A 27,500-nucleotide genomic window follows, 5' to 3' on the forward strand; every position below is an offset into this window, starting at 1 on the left:
TTTATTTTTATTGCTACACAATGTGTTTATGTAGGCCCCATATCAGTGAGGGGTTTCCGGTCTACTTATAATATATGTATATATATAGATATATATATAACAAATATATATATATCATATATATGTATGTATGTATTTATGTGTGTATACACATTTACCACAGGTGAGCCGGTAGAGCTACGGACTGTCGCTGGATGGGCCGGAGTTCAATTCCCCGGCCGGCTGATGAAGAGTTAGAGGGATTTATTTCTGGTGATAGAAATTCATTTCTCGCTATAATGTGGTTCGGATTCCACAATAAGCTGTTGGTCCCGTTGCTAAGTAACCAATTGGTTCTTAGCCACGTAAAATACTCGTAAGTCTAATCCTTCGGGCCAGCCGTAGGAGAGCTGTTAATCAGCTCAGTGGTCTGGTAAAACTAAGGTATACTTACTTTTTTAGGGGAAAATAAAAAAAAATGGGTGTAATCCCTGACCGGTTTCGACTTTACATCCAAGCCGTTTTCAGAGAAGTGAACAGTCCTCTGAAAATGACTTTAAAGTTGAAACCGTTCAGGATTGCACCCAGTTTTTCATTTTTCCCTGTGGTAAAGTTAGATGTGTAAATCACTTGCGAACGTTATTATAATCGCGTGCGCATGCACACACATGTATACACATATGTATGTATGTACTGTATGTATGTATGTATGTATGTATGTGTGTGTGTGTGTAGTAGGAAACTTTAAAATTTCAAAGACGTCGAACTTGAGGTTTAAAGCCTTAAAACTTCACGGTTTAAAAAATAAACGCTTTTCCTTTTCAAGAACAGCAAGTTTGGGGCATGAAGCATCCCCTCCTTTCATTTGTGCTTCTCTTGATTGGAGCTTCTGGCCTGCTGGTACATCTCGACGTCAAATTTAGTAGATCCCTGCTGGGGTAGCGACCATATAACCTGTGTTACCAACTTTTTGGTTGTGCCGTACCTTCCTGCCATTACCATCCAAGCACACTTTCTTTCAGGTAAATTTTATTTTTACAGTCAGTTTCATTTTTATAATCACATATATTCTCATTCATTTACTGTTGCTTGATAGTGAATTTGATATACCAAATTATGTACCCCAGGTATTCATGGCATTCTATTGCTTCAACGAATTCTGTATATATATATATATATATATATATATATATATATATATATATATATATATATATATATATATATATATATATATATATATATATATATACACTTTTAGAGAGAGAGAGAGAGAGAGAGAGAGAGAGAGAGAGAGAGAGAGAGAGAGGGTGGGGAGAAGAGGAATAAATCCCCGAGTCAGTGTGATTGATTTACGAGACGCGAGGTGAACTGTCTGTCGGCCCAAAGCTTGGAAATACTTATTCTTCACAACATTACATTATTTTCCTTTCACTCCATTTCTGGCGGAATGGTAGTTTATTAAATGAAGAAAAGTTATTTAACTGACTTTAATCATTGGAAAACTTTCTATTCATCTCCCGATGCAGACTTATTTCATTGCTGTTTCTTTGATGTTAAACATCCAATATTGGATTCCATGGGTCTCTCTCTCTCTCTCTCTCTCTCTCTCTCTCTCTCTCTCTCTCTCTCTCTCTCATTAATTCTTTTGCGACTGGGAATCTCAAGTCATATGAATTTGTTGTGAGCAATTTTGCGTAGAGACGCTCTGAATGACACGTATTGAATTATCTCGAGAATTACACCATAGTAATACACCAGTTCTTCATTTGTTCCCAATTCATTTACTCCCTTGCCAGTTTGCTTTCTGTTCGTTGGCGCATATAATTGGATCTTAAAAAGCTTAATTAGAGTGGTTATTCTTGATTAGCTCACTGCATGTATCTTTTGACCAGGTGTGCATAAAAGTGGGATTGTCGTAATTGGTAATTAAGTTGATGCGCGCTGTTTGTTTCGTCACATGTGGATTAGTGTGCTTTGTGTTCGTGTCTGCGCTTCTCAGTAATCACAGCCTTTTGTATTGAGTTTCCTTTCCTGCGTTGGTGTGTGCTTGTGTGTCCTTTCTGATTGCAGTCGTCTCTATTTTTGTCCTAAGTTGGTGTATCTGTGTTTTTGTGTTGCTTTCTTGTTAATATCCGGAGATAATGCGTTTGTGAGTGTGTGGGTGTGGGTGTGTGTGTGTGTGTTTTTTTATACTCTCCTGATGGCTTTTTGTGTTGTTATCCTGTGGCGTGATTTGTCTGTTCTACGGGAGCCTTCCTGGTTTGTCTTTCCTTAGAGCCTCTTTGTTAACGACCGGAATAAGTATGTGTGTTTATGTGTGTGTACGTGTGTCTTTCTTGATCTCCTTCTTATGATATTCTGATTGACATGTCTTCGTTTTTCTCTTTTCTGAAGGAAATCTCCTCTGCTAATATTCTAATATGATGCGTATGTATGTTTGTGTGTCTTTCCTGTGGTCTCCCTTATCTGTTATTATCCTAAAATTGTATGTTTCTGTTTGTTTCTTTCTCGTGGGCTTCCTTATCTGTTTATTACCCTAAATTTGTAGGTTTGTCTTTGTGTCTTTCCTGTGGGCTTCCTTGTCTGTTAGCGTCCTTTAGGCGGATAACACATTGCCTATAAACCTTTTACATAATGGAGGTCTTGGGAGGAGAGAACGCTGCTGACTGAAGAGTTATGAAAGGCCTCGTGAGCCGTTACAACGGTTGCGATAAGAATGGAAAACTTGGGAGGGCGGGGGTCAAAGGGGAGCTGTTGGGGGAATGCGAGTAAAAGAGGTGCAAAACAGTGTGGGGGAGGGGTTGGAGTGTAAGGGGAGAGAGAGGGGGGAGAGGGAGTGAGGGAAAGGGGTAAGAAGCATTATAAGTAACATAAACTTAAGATTTCGGCGTCGTCTTCGCCATTAAACCATTTGTAAATTCTGTTCCTGTTCTTGGTTCTCCTTGATTCATCTCTGTTATCTTAATTTCTACTCATCCGTTTTCCAAGTATTTATAATCGTTTTTTGTATTCTCATTTATTCCCTTTGTTTTATTTATTTTTCACAGTTCGTGTGTGCTCGGACTGAGTATGCGTGTCCTTTTCTTGGGTTTTCCAATTTTTTCTGTGTTTTCTTTTGTATTTAGTCACTGTCTTTAATAAACCCGTCGTCTCTTCTTTTACCTTTCCGTCTCATTAATTACGTCGCTTTTTTTTTTTCACTTCCGTCTTCTCTCCTCCCATTATTTTATTCTATCCCTTTTAAATTATTGATTATCAGCTTTTTTTAATCCTCTATTTTTCCTTTCACGTATCTCCTTTCTTCTTTGCCCACCACCGAAGTCGATGGAATACCCTTCTGCTTTTTGCCCCCGGGGAGCGATGAGCGCCGACCTGAAAACTCGTCCATCAAAGCCCTCCGGAAGATAAACGCGGAGGAGGAGCCACTTAGTTGTTTCTTTGCTGCATTTCAATTGCAAATGTCGTTTTTATTCTCTTAGGATGGTCTCGCGCGCGAGCGCAGGCATCCATAACGCACCTTTTTGGGAGAGGGGCCCCGGGAGGGTGGAGGGAGGTAAAAACTAGACTGCCTTTTTTACTTAAAGTGAGGGTGGACAACAGCCAAAGAAAGAAGAATTATAGACCAAGCTCAAAAATATGGCTTGAAATAAGGTGTAATTGACACCCCTTAGAAAAAAAGGAAAAAAATTAAAGTGCACTGTTAGGGGAGAAAGAAAAGATGGAGAAAGTAAAATCAGACGAATTGCTTTAAAACTGGTTGGAATTTCACGGTCTCTATATTACTTTAAAACGGAGCCAAGTTTGACTCCCTCTTTGCAAGGAAACCGAATTCGATTTCAATCGCTCATAATTTTCTGAAAATTTTCTGTCTGACTTTCGAGGAGGTAAGGTGTAGCATTACACTAACACCTTGAAATAATAGCTGCGTACTCTCATTGTGGGTGAAACCAAAATGTTTTGGACCTATTTACTGATTTCTGGGCGAACATATTTGTTTTCTTTTAATGTGTTTTTTTAATAGCCAGTGCATATTTTTTTTTTCCATCTCAGTTTCTTTTCTATGGAAAGCTAAAGAAGAAATTTTCAGCAGAAATAATTGTTATATTAAGCAGCAAAGAGGATTACATTTGTAAAAGGCATAAAAAGTATTTAGTTGAATATTCACGATCACGTATAGATACATTTATGTTTTTATTTCCGTTTTTAATAATAATAATAATAATAATAATAATAATAATAATAATAATAATAATAATAATAATAACAGGCATTTTTGTCTCAAAATTCATTTTATTTATGAACTGGAGTATTTAATATTTTATCATCAGTAATAACGACTTACAAAAGACCCCAATCTGTTTATTAAATTTATATTCAGTAACTTATAATTATAGAGATTCTGAATGACCTACCCCGATCCCCATAATAGATTACTTTTTTGGGACTTTATTTTGTCCCCGAGACCAAAGTTCAAGAAATCCCTTATCGGCAACTTCTTAGGAAATAATATGTTTTCTAAAAGTTTTGGGTCAATCTTTGGAGTTTAGACCTTGATAAAAGCTCCGGGCATTTTCTCTCTCTCTCTCTCTCTCTCTCTCTCTCTCTTCTCTCTCTCTCTCTCTCTCCTTTTTTTTTCGAGTAGTGCTACTGAGAAGTGAATAATGAAAAATAATCAACTCCTATTTTCAAAGAAGCTTCCCGCTTCTCTCTCTCTCTCTCTCTCTCTCTCTCTCTCTCTCTCTCTCTCTCTCTCTCTCTCTCATGTTGAGAGCAAACTTGTTGATAAGTAAACTGAAAGTTATCAATACAGGTTCGTCGTTTCTCAGCCACAAAAAGACGTGCAAAGATGCATAAATATATTCGTAAAATGATGAAGGGTATGCCTGGTCACTACATTTATCTAATACCCTTTTTCGTAGAATAAGACGAGTCGAGACGAGACGAGAAGAGGAGAGGAGAGGAGAGGATTTTTGTGTTGTAGTTGGTTACAGACAATCTTTGGCTACTCTTTTGTGTTGTAAAAAATTCTATGAAATTAAAAAAACTGATTAATAGAAATCACAGTCACTAAAAGAAGGTTCTCTGGACATCAGATTCTCATGCTTCGTTTTCACTGAAGAAAATCATTAAATGTATATGTATGTATGTGTATACATACATACATATATATATACTGTATATATATATATATTTAATACACATATAATATATATACACACACACACACACACACACACACATATATATATATATATATATATATATGTATATATATATATATATATATATATATATATATATATATATATATATTTATACATATATACATATATATGTACATATAAACTGTATATCATATATATATATATATATATATATATATATATATAGTATATAGTGAATCCCAAAAACAACTCTTTCAAGGTTTTCATTTTTGTATTTTTATTAGCAGAGACGAGCATGCTGTCCAAAATTGTCTAGACCATATTTGTCTCTGTCCTGTCATTATTATCTCAGTTGATATGTAATTTGATCCAAATTGCCCATTTAGTTTTAGAATCCGATATACGATCTCTCTCTCTCTCTCTCTCTCTCTCTCTCTCTCTCTCTCTCTCTCTCTCTCTCTCTCTCTCTCCTGTAAAAGATTTTATTAAAGATCAGACAAAAAATCGGGACAATAACGCCTTTTATTTGTTATTTGTTGCACATGTCTCTCCGCCTTGAACTGACCAAACGACTTCTCTACTTTTGTATTTGCATTTTTATTTGTTTTTGTGATGAATAACTTTCATTTTCCCCGTTCCAGCCTCTGCTTTATCTTTAAACCTGTCTCCTTTTTTTCGCCTCGCCAGACGAAAGACAAAGAGGTTTTGAGTCTTTAGTCTTTAGCCTTGCAAGCTCTCTCTCTCTCTCTCTCTCTCTCTCTCTCTCTCTCTCTCTCTCTCTCTCTCTCTCTCAGTGACAGCTTACCAGCTTCTTGGACTCCACGGGAAAGGGATAGAGGAACAGGTACATCTTTTATAAAGAAGGAATCGGATACACAAGCAGACAGAAATAGACAGACATGTGAGAGAGAGAGAGAGAGAGAGAGAGAGAGAGAGAGAGAGCTGAGCCGACAATCTAAGTAGAAAGAGATAATAGAAAAGACAAACACAGACAGACAGACAGACAGACAGGAAAACAGGAACACTCATCGTGAAGCAAGTTTTTTTTTTTTTTTTTGTCGTGAGAGAATGAAAAAAACATTCTCCTCGTTTTTTCCAACTTCTAAGAAGAAAGAATGAGAGAGAGATAGAGAGCTCTCCTTGTTTGTACAGTTTCTTGGAAGAGAGAGAGAGAGAGAGAGAGAGAGTGAGAGAGAGAGAGAGTGAGAGAGAGAGATTGTGTGTGTTCATGCACTCTTAGTTGAAGGCGCCTTGGGCATATTATTCCATTATTTCTCCGCTCTCGTTTCTTTCACGCACCGCTTTTATTTCGCTCACATGTTTCAAAAGTTCTTTTGTTTTAACTTTTTCCTTGTATTCTTTTCATTATTTCGCTTCTTGCTTTTATTTTACTTTTGTTGGTTATACAAGGAGTTCTTTCGTGTTCCGAAAAAATACAACATGCCTTGTAGACTTTGTTATTATCGGTTGATTCTGGTTGTGATGCTAGATTTTATCCAATCACTCAAATATCCGTCCGAAGTATTTTAACCAAACTAATGAGTTTTATTTCTTGCCTCTAATATCACTGGCATCTAGGGTTTATTTAAGAGAGGTATGAGAACTGAAGATTACCAAAAAGGAAGAAGGTCGACAATTAAGTCAGGAGACCAGAGGGAACGGATAAAGAGTAATATGTAGAGATCAATTTACGTAGGCAGAAAGGACGATACAAATAAAAAGAAATCGAAAACTGCTTACAATGGGCAGGTAAAGGCTCTGTTTATAAGTGCCTAGCCCTTCCTGAGGTGTACTACCAGTTTATACATACATAATATAAATATATATATATATATATATATATATATATATATATATATATATATATATATATATATATATATATATATATATATATGTGTGTGTGTGTGTATATTTTTTCTCGTATCTTCACTTTGTTTCCATTGGCACTTACTTTGATGCTCTCCACCAAAGACAAAATGCAAGTAGTATCAGGAACTTCACCTCATGTGGTAGTTTAGTCTGGCCTTGTGCAGGCACGGGCTCTTGCTGAAAAGTGGATATGCAGGGTGTAACGTATATTTCTTATTAGAAGAGGAAAGAAATTTTGAGAGGATTTTTTGCTTAGTTGAAGTACGATTTTAGATGTCTTCCTCTATTCTTTATTTAGATGCACTTTTTAATATTTAATTTTCCGGTTAATTTCAGTTATTACCTTTGGAGTCCTTTTTCGGTTTCTTGATGAATAAAATAATAGTACTGAAGCCAATGTGAGCCATACTTGAAAAATTTTATATATATATATATATATATATATATATATATATAAATATATATATATATATATATATATATATATATATATATATATATATATATAAATATAAATATATAAATATATAAATATATATATATATATATATATATATATATATATATATATATATATATATATAAATATATATATATATATATATATATATATATATATATATATAATATATATATATATATATTTATATATATACATATATATATAAATATATATATATATATATATATATATATATATATATAATATATATATATGTATATATATAATATATATATACTGTATATGTATATATATATATATATATATATATATATATATATATATATATATATATATATAATATATATATATATATATATATAATATATATATACTGTATATGTATATATATATATATATATATATATATATATATATAGTATATAACATATATGTATATATACATATGTCTGTATATGTGTATGTGCATGTATATATATTAATAATTAGTAGCACTTAACGGAGATACACATTTTAAGTTAAACATACTCTTTAGCAAAATGTTCAAAATCTCATGGGAGAGAGAGAGAGAGAGAGAGAGAGAGAGAGAGAGAGAGAGAGAGAGAGAGCGAGAGAGGTGGGGGAGAGAGATGAATAGCAACACGTAAGACATCAATACTTCTTGACATTAGTAATGAAAGTATATCTGGAGAAAGCGAACGTTCTGTCCGTGAATTTTATTTAATTTTCCTTTCCTTTCTTGGACTTCGTTGGTGGTTCCGAGCGTGACTAGTAATGTTACCGAAAGCCGAAAAATGCTGGAAAACGTTTTATAATGACCGCACCCATCAGAAGTTTGCACAAAATAAAAAGAAAAAATAATTAAGTGAAAAGAAGCGTAGGAAACGCTCCGGCATAAACAAAGGCGATCACCCACCCTTCCTTAGTTTTGTACAGAAAGTGCACCTGTCTGTACTGGTTAGAAAATACGCTTTTGTCTTTTACTGGGTTACCTTCAGTCTCAGAGCGTTGAAATCGGAAAGCAGACTGTGATTATAAATGATAATAGATCTATTTTTGTGATTACAGAATCGGATTGTATTTGAAGTCAACGTTTTTTTTTTTTTTTGTAAAATATAAAGGTAAGGAATTTAACTTTCCTTTAAAGGCAATATCTTTTTATTTCTTTGAGTGTCACTGTTAGAATGGAGATAATTTACTCTGGATTTTATGTTAAAGTATTTGAAAGTATTTCTGTTTTGTATTGTATATGAAAGTGTCGCTTTCTTTTCTCGCTCTCTTCGCCGTCTCTTATAATTTTCGAAAGTAATTTTACTGTAAAGTCATTTCAGATATTTTGTTTTATTTTTTCTCAAGGTTTTTTTATCAGGATTTTCAGTAATAGTCACGGGCTACTTTTTGTTGAGAGTAAAGACCAATTGGACAAGCATCCGAACGTCCGTTTCCAGCCCAGGTCCGAAGAAAAGGGGATGCAGAAGTTGGGTGGTGCTTAACCACGACGGAAACAGTAGATCTGCCCTAGATTTCCACCAAGTAAATTTAGGAAGAGATGTCCTGCCGGGTGTCACGAGGACGCTTGTATTAAAACAAGTATTGTTCTTCTAATTTATAAATAAGGCTTTGCTTGTTTTCAGGAAATAACGATTACATGTGTCAGATTATAAAATGCCCAAGTAATTCTACCAGTGTCTTCTTGTAACATAAGTTACAGGTGTGACTTGCTCTCTCTCGGTCAAGTCTCCAATTTCTAAAATGCGTCGGCAGTGTATGCTAAATATTTTAGAGTCTAGATAAGAGCATAAATCTTTGCTTGGTAGTTAGTTAGGATTCACTAAGACATTCAGAATGGCCAGAGCTAAGATAGAGAACAGAGGAAGAGATAGCTGCAGTCAACCTTAGGGTAATAGTCATCACATTCTATATTGAAGGATATAGAAATTATATAGCTCAGTTGAGAGCAAGAAAAATATCGAAGCGTATAACATGGAAAATCTTAAAGTGAAAGATAATTCATTGAAGATCATTTTTGGATTTTATCCCGAAATATAATAAGGAGAATATTATCGTAGTATTAATTCTGCATAGTCACAAAGCATCCGGGGGTAAAATGTAAGAAAAACAGGATATTTTCCTGAAGAACTTTAAAGCTATATAATGAAGACCTTAAAGCTATTCCCACGGAAGTTTTTGAGCATTAATTATGTAACCTTTGGGGGAAGGGCGTAAGGCTGACAACCTCATCTTAAAATCTTTAGCCAGAAATCGGAAGGGTAAACAACACCTTTGGAAGCTCACCCGAGTAATTAACATATACATATATATATATATATATATATATATATATATATATATATGTATATATATGTATGTATGTATGTATGTATGTATGTATGTATGTATGTATGTATGCATGTATGTATGTATGTATGTATGTATGTATGTGTGTGCGCGTGAATGCACGAGTACGTACTAGTACCACTGGCATGAATTTTTTTCCGCTCCCCTCGTTTTTGAACAAAAAGCTGAACATTTGGTAAAAGGGAGCCGACTAAGCGAACCGGTGAAGTTATTCCACCAGTAAAAGAAAAAAAAATGTTCATTTCGAAACCGGTGACGTGTGAGATGATGTGGCAAAGATTCTTCCTTTTTATTAAAGTTTTTTTCTGTGTTTTCTCTCTCCTTTTGATAGTGAATGTCTTTTCTAGTGGTTTGACATTGTCTTGCTTGTCTTGTCTTGTTTTACCTTGGGTTCAGGGAGTTGCGGCAAGTTGGCAGTTTTATTTATTTTCTGTTCCCTAAAATTTTTCTTATTTTTATTGGTGTTTATGTGTGTTTATATTCATTCGCTTTTCGTTTATCTTTATTTACTTGCATTGCATTACAACAAAATCTGCTGTCTCGGCTTTTCCACTTTAATGTTTTACAGTTTAAACAATAATAATGATAACATCCAGAGAGTGTTGAAGCTTTTCTTGAATAAAACTGAATTACTTAGGGTGTTGAGGTCCAGGTATGGTTGGCGAGGGAGAGGCGGAGGAGGAGGCTGTGGCACGCTGCTGATAAGCCTTTTGCATAGGCCTAGATGTACAAATAACTGATGCTCTGGTAGCAAGCACTCTGCACAAGTGGTTCATCTTTGATTCAAGAGCTGAAGAATGAATTTGGCAGTGACTCTCGTCTTGTTCTTCTCCGGAGACATACACTAGCGAAAGAACTGCTTTTAACCTCATATATGGTATATATATACATATATATATGTGTGTGTGTGTGTGTTTAATATATAATATATATATATATATATATATATATATATATATATATATATATATATATATATATAATATATATATATATATATATTATATATATATATATTATATATATATATATATATATATATATATATATATATGTATGTATATGTATATATAAATTCATGTTTACTGTAAATAAGAAAATGAAGTTGCGCATACCATAAGCATTTGCATGATAAATTCAATACAGTCCCCTTCATGAATTCATGACCTACGTCAAAAATCTCCTTTATACCTTAGTCTCAAATTCGTGGGAAGTGGCGGGAAGGGTTCATGCCACAATTTAAATAATTCCACGGGATGTGCCACAGTTACCTGCCCCTTCCCTTTAAAAATATTGCTGAGGCGTATGGGTGGGGTCATGCCCCCTTCCTGAAAATGATTTTGTGATCGGTCCCAAGAATGGAAAACGCATTCATTCTCTTAAATAGCATCTTTCTTCTGAATAATATTAAGTACTGTGTAAAGAGGACATGTCCCTCCTCAAAACAGGATTTTGTGAGGGGTCTAAGGTCGGATGCTCATGCCCCTTCTGAATAACATTGCGGGAGGTGCAATGGGGATTCGTGCCCCCTTTTGTAAATAATAACTCGGATGCACATAATATCCGAAATGACTGAATGGCCGAATCGATTCTAGGAGATCAATGATGCCGTGCAATAATCGTTCACCGTCGCAGGTAAACGTTAAGTGTTATTGCTATTGGGACGTTGGCCGCTTTGATTACATTTGCCACCGCCTCCGTTGAAAGAGGGAGAGGGCTCTGGTGATGGGAAAAGGAGAGGTGGCTGAGCTGTCCATGTGTGGGGAACTATCATTATTTTGATTATTATTATTACTGTAGTGTACTCACTAAAAATGACGGGGTTCAAGAAAGTACCGACTCCAGGAAGGTTGCTTACCGTTCTGGTGTTGGAATAAAGGTACCTCCATTCTGCACAATTATTTAGTGGCCAGAGGTGAGGAAGCTGGCCTCGGGATAGAAGACGGGAAGTTGAAACGTTGAATTAAATACCCGCAGAACTATCGCTTTATATAAGTTATATATTGGTGCTTTATTATATAGAGAGATTCTTAAGAATTAAATTCCTTCTCAAGTGAAAGGTGAACATCGAAGGGATCCGTAGACAAAGAAGTTGAACAGCTAAATGAGACGAAACGTAGAGGAAACGGATGAGAGTAGGAAAACAGCAATGCAACTGGCTGCCTAAAGGACCCTACAAAGAACCTTTAGTACCACCTACAGTGAGCCGTGGAAGTGCATGCGGTACTCTCCTACAGGATTGTCGGTATGGCGTTGATAGGTTTTAAAGCTGTGTAACTGGAGGATTCCCAAGTTGTACAAGTTTACGGCCGCAAGCATCATAAAGTGGCAATCGCTAGCTTCATCTGCGCACGAGAGATTTATTGAATGTCATCCGTAAGATCTGCGTACTTTCATTTTTATTCTGCATAACTGCCCGTCTCTTGATCTGTATAATTTCATTTGCTAGTTGTATTAAGTTGTATACGCGATCTTTATTTCTCGATTCGTTGACGTTTACAATTCCGTTAGCGAGCTTTATAAAGATGCATTATTGAGCTTTATATTGTCCGAAGTTACATTCACAATATTTGCAAAGCAGGATTGTATAGCTTCGTAGTTGCATGCACGAATATTAGGAATTTTCTGCATAAACGTTACAAAACTGCATTCAGAACTTTTTGCAACCCTCCAAAAGCGTAACCTCTTTTTTTCGAGTACTTCCATTGTTGAATTTGATGTCTTTAAGACACAGGATTCGTTCACTTTAAGACACGTTGAAAATCGTGAGCTATTAAAGCTAGCTTTATGTGCTCATTGTAACCGATGGCGTCCCAAGCTCTGAACAGCTGTGCTCTTAGAGTTTTATAACCGGAAGATTCGTGACGTTTTATTGCTATAACCGCAAGTTTGGATATTTGGTCATTATTATTATTACAACCGCAAGATTCGATGCATTATTATTGTTATATAAGTTATGCAAACATTCACGTTGGGGTAAACCAAAAAGCCATTACTTTGAAAGCGAATGTTCACAAAAAAAAAAAGTTATGTAAAAAAATGGCGTTGATAAATTGATACAAATAAAAAGCAGATAATTTTATGCGTGCTTAACAGCAATGTAAGTGATGAAAAAGAAAGTAAAGGTGCATGGCACTTTAAAAGAGCATTATGATCTCCCATTTAAAGTTATAGTCAAGTTTTGCTGGAAGAGTACAAAGGGAGAGTTCCGCCGCAATTTTCCTTGCTCTTCAATTCCATAGTGTGCAGTCTGTTACTTTTTTTTTTTTTTACATAGTTTCGACTGGAACACTTTCACTGCGTATGTACTGTATCTGCATGTATGTATGTATGCATATGCACATGTACACTCATATGCATACACACACATATATATATACATACATGTCTGTGTGTGTGTGCGTGTGGAACAACGAATGGCCATATGCTGATTTAAAAAATATATATATTTTTAAATCATTATTGGCCATGAGAAAGTAAAAGATCCTGCACTCCGTTGTTCCACTTTTTTCGTGGCCATATACTCAGTTAATATTTCACATCCTGCAATAGAAGTAATATATATATATATATATATATATATATATATAATATATATATATATATATATATATATATATATATATATATATATATATATATACATATATATATATATATATATATATATATATATATATATATATATATATATATATATATACATACATACATACATACATATACACATACATACACATACATACATACATACATATATGTTTACAGATTTAAATATATATAGTATTTTCTTTACATTGAGATCAACCTATCAGAAAGTGGATAAGAAATGTTGTAAACACGAAATGCATTGTACATGAATCTTGTGAAGTGTGTTCTTTTATCAGAATCGAAACAGATAACCGTTAGCAATTTTCACTCGATGAACTGCTATATCTGATGTACCTGGTGAGAGTGACTGTATGTCCAGCGAAGCAATTTTAGTATATTTGCCTGCTGGAACAAATACATTTTGTTTCGCCCGTGCAGATTGCCATTCAAAACACTGAACAACACTTGGCTTAACTGATCCTTGCGCGGGTGTTGAAATGTTTTGTGTTGAGATTATATCCATACATTCATATATACTGTGTATATATGTATATATATATATATATATATATATATATATATATATATATATATATATATATATATATATATATATATATTATATATTATACATATATATATACTGTATATATGTATAGTTATATGTATATACATGTATATATATACAATATATATATATATATATGTATATATGTATATTTATATGTATATGTATATATATTTATATATACATATATATGCATATATATGTATGTGTGCGTGTCTGGTATTAGCCATAGTAACCTCTTAACGTCTGGATAACCTCACACATTTGGATACGCTCTGTATTGCAAAGCTGTGAAATCCGAATTAAAAATCAGATGAAAAAACCCCAACTTATCCACAGAATATGTAAAGGAACAACCATGCTTTTAGTTTTCTGTAAAAGAAAACTGTTGTGCCGGCTTTGTCTGTCCGTCCGCACTTTTTCTGTGCCCCCTCAAGTCTTAAAAACTACTGAGGCTAAAGGGCTGCAAATTGGTATGTTGATCATCCACTCTCCAATCATCAAACATACAAATTGCAGCCCTCTAGCCTCCGCAGCGGTTTTTATTTTATTTAAGGTTAAAATCAACCATAATCGTGCGTCTGGCAACGACATAGGACAGGCCATCACGGGGCCGTGGTTAAAGTTTCATGGGTCGAGGCTCATACAGCATTATACCGAGACTACCGAGAGATAGATCTGCTTTCGGTAGCCTTGATTATGCGCTGTACAGAAAAACGCGATTGCGCATTTTTTACTTGTTTTGATGAGTGGGGGCAATCGTGAAAGTTATCTAAAGAGAAATAAATAAACGTTTTCGTATTACGTATGTCCCATATTGTAACAGCAGTTCATTCTGAAGTTTGTTACAACCGGAATATTTATTAGGTCAATGTGTTTCTAGATGTTTGTCAAATTGTAAGTGCAAAGTAGCAGGGAAGTAAAAATGAAGCCGATGTCATACCGGCTTCACTGCCGCTTCCACCTACACCTAATAAGTGGACTAGGTCTCTGCAATGCTTGGTTGCAGTGGTGATGGACTGATTTTGACCCTTCTCTTTTATCCGGCGTCGGAACCGGTACGAGTGGTTGGTGGAGAAGGGTTATCTCGGAAAGTATTACACTTATGTATTATTTTGATCGTTATATCAAAATTCATTCTCTAGACTTTGGTGTGAATATGTCATTGGTGAAAACCTTGAAGACTTATTTGTAACTTTTAAAGAAGTCTTTTATCAGAACAGAATGTCCATGAAGAGAAAGACATCAAAAAGCACTAAGAAGAAAATCAGAAAATCAATGATAAAGATGAAGCAACATAGAGATAAATGCATAATACATGAAATATCGTAAAATGTTACTTACACGATATAATTCTGTCTAGAAATTCCACTTGTTCTAAAAATTCATCACTGGCTTTTACTTGCAGGTCTTTGCATCGGATTTTTTTCTTTTCTTTTTTGCAGACAATACCACGATGACTTTCAGAGTAATTTCACGAGATCCCGCGGACAGCTATTAGCTGAAGCTTTCGGAAATGAATTATTCTCGTTTCTTGGAAGTTTGAATGTAGGCTCTCTCCTCTCTCTCTCTCTCTCTCTCTCTCTCTCTCTCTCTCTCTCTCTCTCTCTGTACGTATGTATGTATGTGTGTATATATGTATGTATGTATGCAAGTATATATCAGGTATATATATATATATATATATATATGTATACATACACATATATGTATATGTATATATACATACATATACATATGTCTGTATATATGTATATAAAAGTATATATATCTGTATTATACATAAAAGTATATATACGTTTATGTATATACATATGTATATATGTATGAATGTTTGTATATATATATATATATATATATATATATATATATATATATATATATATATATATATAGGTGTGTATATATATTGTGTATATATAAGTACGAGTATATATGTTTATGCGTGTATATATTTGTTTATATATAAACACACAAATATATAATATATATGTATAATAAATATATAAATTTAAATATGTATATAATATATATAATTTTTGATGTATATATGCATATATATATATATATATATATATATATATATATATATACATACATGTCTGTATATATATGTTTGTGTGTATTGTGAGTCCCCGCGTACGTTTATTTATGTGTTTATGTACTTGTCTGATTTTTACAGAGTATGCATGTTTATCTTTGTACTATCAACTGGTTGTTTGTTCCCGCTTGGCATCGAATATCCTATATTTTAGGAGCTACATCGGCTGTCGTCCCTTAGTCACGGGTTGGTTTTACAGTTGCGTTCAATTGGGTTTACCAATTAAATTCAACTGGGCTGAACAATTGAATTCAATTTGGTTTTATAGTCGTTTTATACGCTTTTATGATTGCGTAATTTCATTCGTTGTAGCGATTGTCCTTTATAATTGAACTCTCATCAAAAATTATGCTCCGCATTCTGTGTGATGTACATTAAGTATATGTTCATGGAAACGAGTATATTTGCATACACACATACACACACACACACACACGTATAATGTGTGTAGTGTGTGTGTGTGTGTGTGTGTGTATGTATATATATATATATATATATATATATATATATATATATATATATATATATATATATATATATATATATATATATTGTGAGGCTTAGTGCTTGTTTTATCTGTGGAACGATTGTTCCCTTGTTGCTGGTGCACTCCTTTTCCCGGTGGTGCTTATTTTTTGCATACAGGGTTTACGTCTGTTGTCTTTGCTTTGGTAGCGATAGTCAAGTCTGGGTAATCGTCGAGTCAGGTCTAGACAGCATAGCAGCATGGATTCGTCGAACAGCAGGTAGTAGTTACCTGTTGGCCCCTACAGCATTTGAGGATGAGAACTTCGTTCGAGTTCGAGGATGAGTTGATGACTAACCCTAGTCATCTGTGGAGAGGAGGCATTCCTCTGGGACAGCAGTTTGGCTGTCGCATCGATTCTGCTGTGAACGTCTGTGTTTCGTGGAGATGTTCCTGTTTGCCGTCATGGGGCGGTTTTGACGACTTTACGGCAGTAGTTCGATGGCCATCCTCGATGACCTATGATGGTCATCCTCTGTGACCCTTGTTAGTGGTCTTGACATCTCTCGGTAGATGTTTAGTTTTGTACTGTAGGAGGATTGTGAATTATCATTACAGCTATTTATGTATTATGAGCGTAATTGGTATTTATGATAATTTGGGTTATTGTTATTTGTGCTCTTTAATGATTTTTTTAGATATTTGGGTATTTTTGGTTATACCAATGTTAATTAATGCCACTTTATGCTGTCTGTTTGTTTATTGTTTGATGTAGCTTAAATGTTTTTCCTTTATATGGTGTTTGTTACTTTTTGCTTCTGTGGTAATGTTTTATTGTGAAGTAATTTTTTTGCTACATCTTTGTTATTTGACTGACTCTTTGTTTGATGTTGTATATTTATTTATTGATTTACGCCAGACTTGACTCAGTTGTAAATATGTATATTACTTAATGTTAATAAACTAGTATTAAGGTTGTTTTGTTGTTCCCCTTTCCCCGTGGTTGTCTCGGCTTCTGCCAGTCTCTCCAGTCCATTTCTCTGTAATTGATGATGGAACCTGATGAACCGAGTTGCGGTTCATAACGATATATTTGATGACGTTTCCATATATTTTCCTGTGTGTAACTACGATAATCTAAAGGAATGAGCCATACGTTGATCATAGCATCGAGACGGTACGTAACTTGATCGGGTCGGGACTTTCTGCCTTGATCCTCTTTTGTATTGCCGTTGGTTTTAGAGAATGGGTCTGCGAAGCTTTCTTCCCGTTATTCATCTGTTTATATGGCCTTTAAGGTAATAAATGCAATAAAATTTGGCTAAGTAACATCAGAAGGCTTCATAAATAACTTAAAAACCTAAAATGCAGAAAATCAGAAATATAATAGAAAAGCAAATAGGCTTGGGTTTCATTCTGTATCACCAATTGTTACTGAATTCTTGAAAAATAAAGTGGTTCTCTTTTAAAAACATTATATTCAAAACACTAAACGCCCATAGAATAAAAAATATTTTTAAATCACGGTAATTAATTTCGGTTCCTCCTGCTTCTTTGATATAGATATTAATGTTAAGTTTTGACAAGGTATACTTGGTAATAAGTGAATTACGTTCAATATGTATACTTTTTTGTTGGGGTTTTGGGGTTAAAGCTTAAAGAGAGAGAGAGAGAGAGAGAGAGAGAGAGATGTGTGTGTGTTCTTTACAAGTTTTTGTTGAATATTGGGAACTCGAGGGTTAACCTGTTTGATCATTACTTGGTACCATTAATTTACGAAGTCTGGAATTTTGTTCGTTCGTTTTAGTACATAAAAATTTCAGTTTTGTATTCAGTTTGTATGCCAAGGGCCAGGGCCAGTGACATGGGAAACCAAATGACCTAATCCAGCCGGAAAGAGAGAAAAAAGAAATGGAGGGAATAAAAGGAACATATTGCTTAGCCAAGAAGGAAGCGGGAGGCCACAAGTCAGGAAAAGCAGAAGTAGGGAGAGAATTCCAAAGGTTACTGATATCCCTGAAATTTGATAAAGTTGCGATTGAAGACATCATAAGTGACTTTGTTCAGATTAGATTTTTGATTGTTATGACTAATGATATGATACTGGCAGTAGTAATTCTGTTAAATGTTGACGATGTTAAGCGTTACTCTTTTGAATTATTTTCCTGATTTTTCGAATAGCTGTCCCCATCACCCACATCACCCCCTTTCACCCTCTCGTAGATTTCAACCCCTGATCTCTGCCTTGCTTCGATCCCAGCCTCCATCCATAAACCCCCCTCCCCACCTCCTACCCTTCCCCATGCCCCTACCAACCCCCCACCCCCATTGTGACCCCACCTTCTTCCTCCCCTTCCCCTTATTTATCCCTGACGGATAAATACCAAAATGACACCCTATTCCATCCCTAACCACATCATGCTAATTAGATTTACTTTCGGATGACGTTATTATATCCTAAACGATAAATCTTGTTAGCGGCGAATTTTTAATCATATTTGCAATGCGTTTAATGACCGCCTGTGCCTCGCTAACCGTGGCTAGAGCTAAATTGCCGCCCGAGTGCAATATCACTTATTTATATCTAAACAGCCGGTTCTGTGTTATTAATATCGGTTTCGATTTTCTTGGATTAAACTTTGGCTTTTAATAGGTGTGATTATAATGCGGTTCACTCGGCTGAGCGTATGAATAGGTCCCTATTTCTCTGTGTTTTGTTATTTTACGTCTTTTATGTTTTTTTGAAATTCCTTTGCTCTTGTATCATCGTTTCTTGCGTTTTTATTTAATGATTTGCTTGCGTTTAATTTTTTTGTACTCAAAGATTTTACTAGTTTTTGTCACTTGCAGCTAATTCCTATCCATTTTGATTTATGCCACATAAAAATGAGCACGTTTTGAATGTTAGTCATAACGTAATTTAAAATAATAATAATCCTTGAAACGTTAAATTATCTCATTGCATTCTGACCGACGGAGGCAGCAGCGTGCTTGCCCAGTCACCGGAAAAGATGAATCATTTCTCAGCAATCGAGAGCTATTTTGAGCCTCATCTCTTCATGCAGAAGAGTGCTTGGTGAAAGCAGAGAAATATGTTGGCAGTACATGAACCGGACAGTTTTCAGCTGGATTCTCTCCGTGACCGCGAGGAATGCCGACGATATTTGATAGAATATTGCTGTTGAGGTGAATTTACAATTGCGTGAGTTCAGTAAGAAGACAGACTTTATGAATCGTTACGTAGTATTTCGTTGCGTATTATTTTCTATGTTGCTGTGATGGTGTTGCTATTGTGGTATTAGTGTGGTTGATATTCACACACCTCGAGCATTGCATGTTAGTGCGTTCTCGTTGGAACCTCTGTGCGTTCGGTCTAATCCTGCTACTGAGGGCGAACGGGCCTTCGTGCCTTTCCTGCTGTGATATAAACCTGTAGTGGTAAGTGCTTTGAAGCATAGATATATATATATATATATATATATATATATATATATATATATATATATATATATATATCACACATTACCACAGGTGAAAAATAAGAAACGGGGTGTAGGTCTGACCGGTTTTCGACTTTATTTCCAAGCCATTGACGTCAATGGCTTGGAAATAAAGTCGAAACCGGTCAGACCTACACCCTGTCTCTTATTTTTCACCTGTGGTAACGTGTGATAAATGAATCACGTACAAATGTGGGAATAATATATATATATATACACTGTATATACACATGTAAATATATACATATAAATGTGTATACATGTATACATGTATATATATATATATATATATATATATATATATATATATATATATATATATATATATATATATACATATTTGTGTGTATGTGTGTACGTGTTTGTGGGAATGGAATGGAACGAAACATGGAATTTAGGCATAATGGAAATTTTAAAGATGATCAGCGTTTAAAATGGTAAAAACCGAGAAATTTAAGTACTAATAAAGTTAAAATTGCCATAAATAAGATTAAAAAGGACATCAAACTATCAGGTTTTCACAGAAACCGGAATCCTTTACAAAGCGAGTAACTGGGCCAGCATCAGTGTTGTCCCTTGAATTTTCAGCGATGGTTTTACTACTTGGATGGTACATCCCCGTTCATTAAGACACCTAATGCGGTGAGCCAGTGTGTGCTCAACTGTCAGTGAATGACTACAGTGGACACACAATGGAGCACTGTCCTACCGTCGAGAACCTCCGTAAGGGGGTAGTGCCGTCAGTCCACCTCATACGGTACACTGTAGGCATTACTTAAGTTCTTTGCAGCGTCTCTTCGGCCCCTAGCTGTAACCCCTCCCATTCCTTTTACTGTACCTCCGTTCATATTCTCTTTCTTCCCTCTTACTTTCCACCCTCTCCTAACAGTTGTTTCGTAGTGCAGCTGCGAGATATTCCTCCTGTTACACCTTTAAAACCTTCCTACTCTGAATTTCCTTTTCAGCGCTGAATGACCTCACGGGTCCCAGAGCTTGGCCTTTGGCCAAAATTCTATTCTGTTCTACTGTCAAGAGGAAAACTGCGTCAGTCCGGCAGTGACCAATCCCCAGCCTTGTTAAAATAGTTTCAGTCCTCTTATTGCTTTGATAGGATGATTGCCAAAATCCCATCTGAGGCTTCATAGCCTTGAACTTCTTATTATTAGCAAGAAGGGGAGAGGACCCACGCTTCTTCCACTTACTGAGCATAAAACGGTGTGTATGTTTGTAAAGTGCTTTATCCATTAAGACCTGTGCCTGCGTAAGCTTATGTGGGTGTGCGGTTATTATAAGCAGTTCTGATGACATTTATCAGTAATTTCTAAAATATTCTCTTTAATGTAATTTCATCTTGAAGAAACCAGATTATATATATATTATATATTATATATACATATATATATATATATATATATATATATATATATATATATATATATATATATATTTGTGTGTGTTTGTGTTTTTGTGTATATCTGTGTGTGTGTATTTTTATAAACTCATAGATAGAACCTCAGGTGAGCTTCAGATTATAAGTAATAGATAAAACTAGCATGAATGTAACGCATAGAATAATCATTCTTATCAAAAATTAATTAAATAATTCGCTCTTCATATATCAAATTATCAAATGTTCGATGAAACAGGAAACGTTGAGATACGCATAATGAGAAAAAAAACTTTAGGAGAAACTTATACATCTCATTTGCACATTTTCACTCTTTTGTATTCAGTTTTAATCAAACGAATCGAGTCGGCCGATTTCCGATTAGTGTTTTTTTTTCAGATACCTTATATCAAATCGCCCTGGACTTCTCAAAAGCTTTTTTTTTTTGTTGCATTGCATTTGCTTTTGACAAAGCTCCTGCCTGGATAAAAGCTCCTCTCGGCCTGTTGACTTTAATTGCAAAGTGAGGATTTCCTGTTTTGCTTTCATTAGACGAACGTTGCTGTGCTCGCGGACGCTGGAGGTTTTTTGTCGGCTCGGGTTTGTCGCTCGGAGTTGTCGCAGTATTGGTGGATGTGATGGAATGTGTGGCATGATTTGCTCTTTTGCTACGGTGGTGATATGAATGGCAGCGTAGTAGTAGTAGTAGTAGTAGTAGTAGTAGTAGTAGTAGTAGTAGTAGTAAGAAATTCACAGTCGCTTGAAAACAGTTTGCGTAATAACAGGTAAAAAATGCGTCAAAGTTTCTTCGGCAAAATCGATTTTTCTGTGCAGCAGCTACAGCGCATAATCAAGGCCACCAAAAATAGATCAGTCTTTCGGTGGTCTCGGTATAATGCTGTATTAGCCGCGGCCCATGACACTCTCAGACTGCCGTGGTGGCCTGTGTTGTTACGTTGCCAGAAGCATGATTATTGCTAACTTTAGCCTTAAATAAAATAAACTACTGAGGCTAGACGGCTGCAATTTGGTATGCTTGATGACTGGAGGGTGGATGATCAGCTTACCAAATTTGCAGCCCTCTAGCCTCAGTGGTTTTTAAGATCTGAGGCCGGACAGAAAAAAGTGTGGACAAAAAAAAGTGCGGACGGACAGACGAAGCCGGCATAACAATTTTCTTTTTAGAAAACAAAAAATCCACAGTTATATAGTATACTGTAAAAGACAAAAGCAAAGACTTTCGAATCAGTGTTCAAGTTAAAATACTTGAACGGTGTTCCTCATCAGTGTTTACGTTAAAATAGGTATTTTAACACCGTTCAGGTGTTCGAAAGTCTTTGCTATTGTATTTTTCATAGTAATACAGTTTACTATATAATTGTGCATTTTTATTACACAAAGTAGTAGTATTAGTATTGATAGCACTAAGATTAACATATTATACATAAGATCTGACGCACGGGTCCCGTGGGGTTACCCGGGTATGATAACGATACCTTCAGGCTCGTAAGAATTGACTATATGATAGTTGAACAGCATTCATAAACAAACTTCATAATTATCAGTTCATTATTTAGTGTGTTGGGGCACTTCATGTTCCTATGACTAGATAGGTGATAAATGGCTGCTATAATATATTAGTTGCACTGAAATTGTTTTTTTATAAACTTAATGTTTATTTGTTTATGTATGTATGTTTTCCTGTCAGCTACACATTTTTCCTTTCCACTTAGAGGCGATAGTTCCTTGGATAAGAATTTGGGATGGGATCTTTAATCATATGACCTGGCCCCATAGATTATCGTTGGGTGCTACTCATATTCCGAAAATGTATGGCATTCCATGTTGATGACCTCCATCCGGGTACTGGCATAACGCAGCGATGCTTAACATCACAGGAAAACAGCAAGGCAACAATTTTTTGCTGCTATATACTATATATATATACATGTATATATATATATATATATATATATATACTCATATATACATATGTATATATATATATGTATGTATGTATACATATATATATATATATATATATATATATATATATATATATATATGTATATATATATATATATATATATAATATATATATATATATATATATATATGTATGTATATATATATATATATATATATATATATATATATATATATATATATATATATATATATATATATATATATATATATGTATATATATATATATACATATATATATATATACATATATATATATATATATATATGTATGTATGTAAATACATGCATATGTGTTTATATATAGTATATATATATATATGTATATATATATATATATATATATATATATATATATATATATATATATATATATATATATATATATATATACATATATATATATATATATAATATATATATATACATACATGTGCATTTAATATATTTATGCATATAAATATACTGTATATATATATTATACATATAAATGCATACATATACATGTGTGTATATATATATAAATAAATAATTTACATGTATATATATGCATATACATATACATAATATGTATGTATGTATGTAAATACATACATAGCGTTTTGTATAACCATATATTGATGTTTGTTTTTACAACGTACATACATCTGCATTTTAATATATTTTCAATTTATCATTTCAGTATTCTTTGAGATCTTTCTGCCACAGCACAGCGTTTTTTTTCTTATGTTTGTTTTTACAGCGAAGTTCAATTCATCATTTCAGTATTCTTTGAGCTCTTTCTCACTTTTCTTGTGGTTCAAAGCACAGAGCCTAATTGACTTTTATTTCATACAAGAACTTTATTGAAATAAAATCCTCTTTGGCTCGTTAATTTCACTAAATGCAAAGATTTCACACTTTCTTCACCGTTATTCTTTGTTTGTGGTTTTAAAAGCTACGTATAATTGCTGTTTTAATATTTGGAAATCAAAGGGTCAAATAAAATAACTCGGTTTCTTTTGTTTTTTCTTTGACTCGAATTGCTTTTCATGCTTTCGTTGGTCATAGAATTTTATCTCTCTTGTCTTTTTCTCTTTGTCTTTCTGTCTCTTACCTTTCACCTGCCTATTCTTTCACTTCATCATCGTTTAACAATCAAAATCGAAATAATTTTCCAATGTCTTAAAGCACATTTTCGGAAATGGGTGTGGAGGGGGGTTGGAAATGGGAGGAGTGGGTAGAAGAGGGAGTCTCCCCCAACTCTACTCCTCCAAGAAGAGGGAGACCTTCCCCCACCACACTCGGCCACTCCTCCTTCCCGGTCAGTCATTGTGGTGATTTTAGAACGGTGTTTCTCAAGAGAAAGTAATTGAGAGCGAATTGGCGGGCCCACCTTTCCTCCACTTCACCAGATTCCCCCTCCTCGTCACCTGCTGACTTGTTCCAATGAGTGGTTAAGCACCAGCAAACTCAAGCCGAGGAAGAACAAGAAGAAGAATTCGTGTGGCTAGTCGTTAGCGTCGCGTCTTAGTGTTTGCACGTTCGCAGGTGATCGTCTAGAGTTTGCTCGCGCGAGTGTTGTGGAGAATCGAACGCAACTTGGCGTCTAGTGGAGCGGGCGAAAGATCTGCGCATCGAACGCAACTTGATGTCACTAGAAAATGTTTTAAATATTGTGTTTATGAAACATATTGTTGGTTACTGAATGCAAATTCATGTACTAGAAAAAGCTTTTACGTGTGTTTATTGTTTTTCTTGTAATCGAACGCTACTAGATGCTGACAGGAAATGCCTCAAATATACGTGTTCCGCTTAGTTTGTCTGTTAGCGGACTCAAATGGACGCTATTAGAAAATGCCTTAGATGGTTGTGTTTGGTATAGTTTTTTGGTAATGAAACTTACGTTGATACACTAGAAAATACCTCAGTATTTATTTAGTGTATATTCGTTCAAAGTTAACTTTCAATGATATTCTGTGGAAAAAGAATATTACAGTTCCGGTTCTCAAGACTAAAGATGTATTGAATAACTTTGGTCAGTGATGCGATTACATGTGTTACAGCTAATTAACGGGATTAATTAGTAAAGTGGTGCTAAAAGAGATTACAGTTATATATATATATAATATATATATATTACATATATATACATATTTTACATATATAAATATTTATATGTATATGTGTATATACATATACATATGTATTATGCATTTTTCACTATACACCCGTGTCCCTTAAAGGTCGTTCTTTCAAAGAATGTAACCCATCCATTTTTCAACAAGTCTTGTGGGAAAATATTGCTAGCCCTTGCCTTTTCCTACCCTAGTTGCGACCAGTGCCAGTCAGCCAACTACCAGGTCCTTTTTTAATGCTTAGGTGAAGAGAGACACGATGGAATTTAAAGAACGCATCAAAGTGCATCGCATTACTTAGAAATTTATTATTGTCGCTTTCGTTAATGAAATGATTAAACAGATAAATGAAGAAAACGATAATTAAATTAAATCTTTGAATATGTTGGCTGGAATGTCACTTATAAATCTTGATCTAAGGTAAAGTGCGAAATACGTAAGTTTGCCTTTCATGAAAGTTACGAAAATTCAATCTCTAATAGTGTTAAGTAAAAATAAAAATAATTCCGCTGTCCCTACGATAGCTTTTGTAATGTCATATCTTCTCATTTTCGGCGAAATTTCATTCATGCCACTTTTGTTGAATCTTAGTGTTACCTACTGTCAACATCTAATTTTCCTGTACATACAGTGAAATCCCATTTTCCATCTGGCGCTCAAGTAGAACTTTATCTCTCTCTCTCTCTCTCTCTCTCTCTCTCTCTCTCTCTCTCTCTCTCTCTCCTTACCAGAATCTTAATGTCCATATCTTTTCTTCAGGACATTCCCCTGGGTAATCAGAAGTCAATGGTAATTAGCTCATTATCCAGAGGCTGGTAGTGAACTACTTAAAAGATAATTTCGGCGGGTTGAGGTCTGTGAATAATACGGAGAGTCGCGGGGGCTAATTGCTAGCCCTAAATTAAGGAGGGCTACATTTTCAACCGGAATCGCCTTTGCTAATTTGGCCAAAATTAGTTTTTAATGCTCGAAAAATGCTTAGGGGGATTGATAAGTCGGTTGCTTTGGGAAGTTATGCCTCTATTTGGGCGAAATCTGTTTAGTTTCTTGTGTTTCTTGAGTATTATACTCGAAAATACGCCTTATTTGGGTTAATCAGTGTGAAGCTGTGGGGAAAATACGCCTTCATGCAGTTGCATTCTTGGTATAACCTTCATTTCATTCTAGAAAATGCGCCCTATTTGTTAAGAAAGTTTCTATATCTCTTAAGATCTTTTGTTTGTGTCTGGACAGTTCTTGAATAAAAATACAGAAAGCTAAGAAAAGTGACTGGCAATGTTCGTTCAGTTTCGCTTTGAAATTCTGATTATCACGCGCCAGATGATCGTCATAATAGTAAACATTTGCTCAGACGCTTTGCTTCTAAGTCATCAATTAAGACTTTCGTCTCATGTGCGCACGCACACATATAAGTAGTGTGTTATGTATACATATATATAGTACTTGTTTGTGTAGGTATTGTTTATTATCGTTATTCTTTAAAGTATATATATATTCAAGAGTGACAAACCAACAAGGCTATTGCATTGCTAAATAATCGTTTACGGCACAGAGAGCATACATGAAAAAAGTGAGCGAAGAGCAGTAGGAAACAAATCAGCATGAAATAGCAAATAGTAAAGTCGACAAAGTCAGCAGAGAAACAAATAGATTATATATATATATATATATATATATATATATATATATATATATATATATATATATATATATATATATATATACACACACACACAAAAACTTCAGAAAAATGGTATGTATGAATCTAGGCAATGATGCATGCCCTCTCTTGCAGCATTGCAGCCTTATGGTATATAGTGAGAGAGAGAGAGAGAGAGAGAGAGAGAGAGAGAGAGAGAGAGAGAGAGAGAGAGAGAGAGAGAGGAGGGTAATTAAATATCATCGCTTCGTTAACCAATTGGAATTGGTGTGGATATTTTTAGA

The 27,500-nt window shown here is 34.6% G+C and overlaps 1 protein-coding gene across 21 annotated transcripts in view; it reads left to right on the plus strand.

Moving 5' to 3' along the window:
* The window catches only part of LOC136830235 (atrial natriuretic peptide-converting enzyme), an 848,233-nt gene that overhangs the window by 638,218 nt on the left and 182,515 nt on the right, over positions 1-27,500 (plus strand). Inside the window, exon 1 of one of the 21 annotated variants that reach the window (XM_067089538.1) lies at positions 24,754-24,786. The exons of 14 other annotated variants lie outside the window; for them this stretch is intronic. The gene's annotated coding sequence lies outside the window, so the exon portion shown is untranslated. 6 more of the 21 variants (XM_067089537.1, XM_067089540.1, XM_067089535.1 and 3 more) reach the window with 6 other exon arrangements.

Source organism: Macrobrachium rosenbergii, chromosome 46, assembly GCF_040412425.1.
Source record: "Macrobrachium rosenbergii isolate ZJJX-2024 chromosome 46, ASM4041242v1, whole genome shotgun sequence".
Lineage (NCBI taxonomy): Eukaryota > Metazoa > Arthropoda > Malacostraca > Decapoda > Palaemonidae > Macrobrachium > Macrobrachium rosenbergii.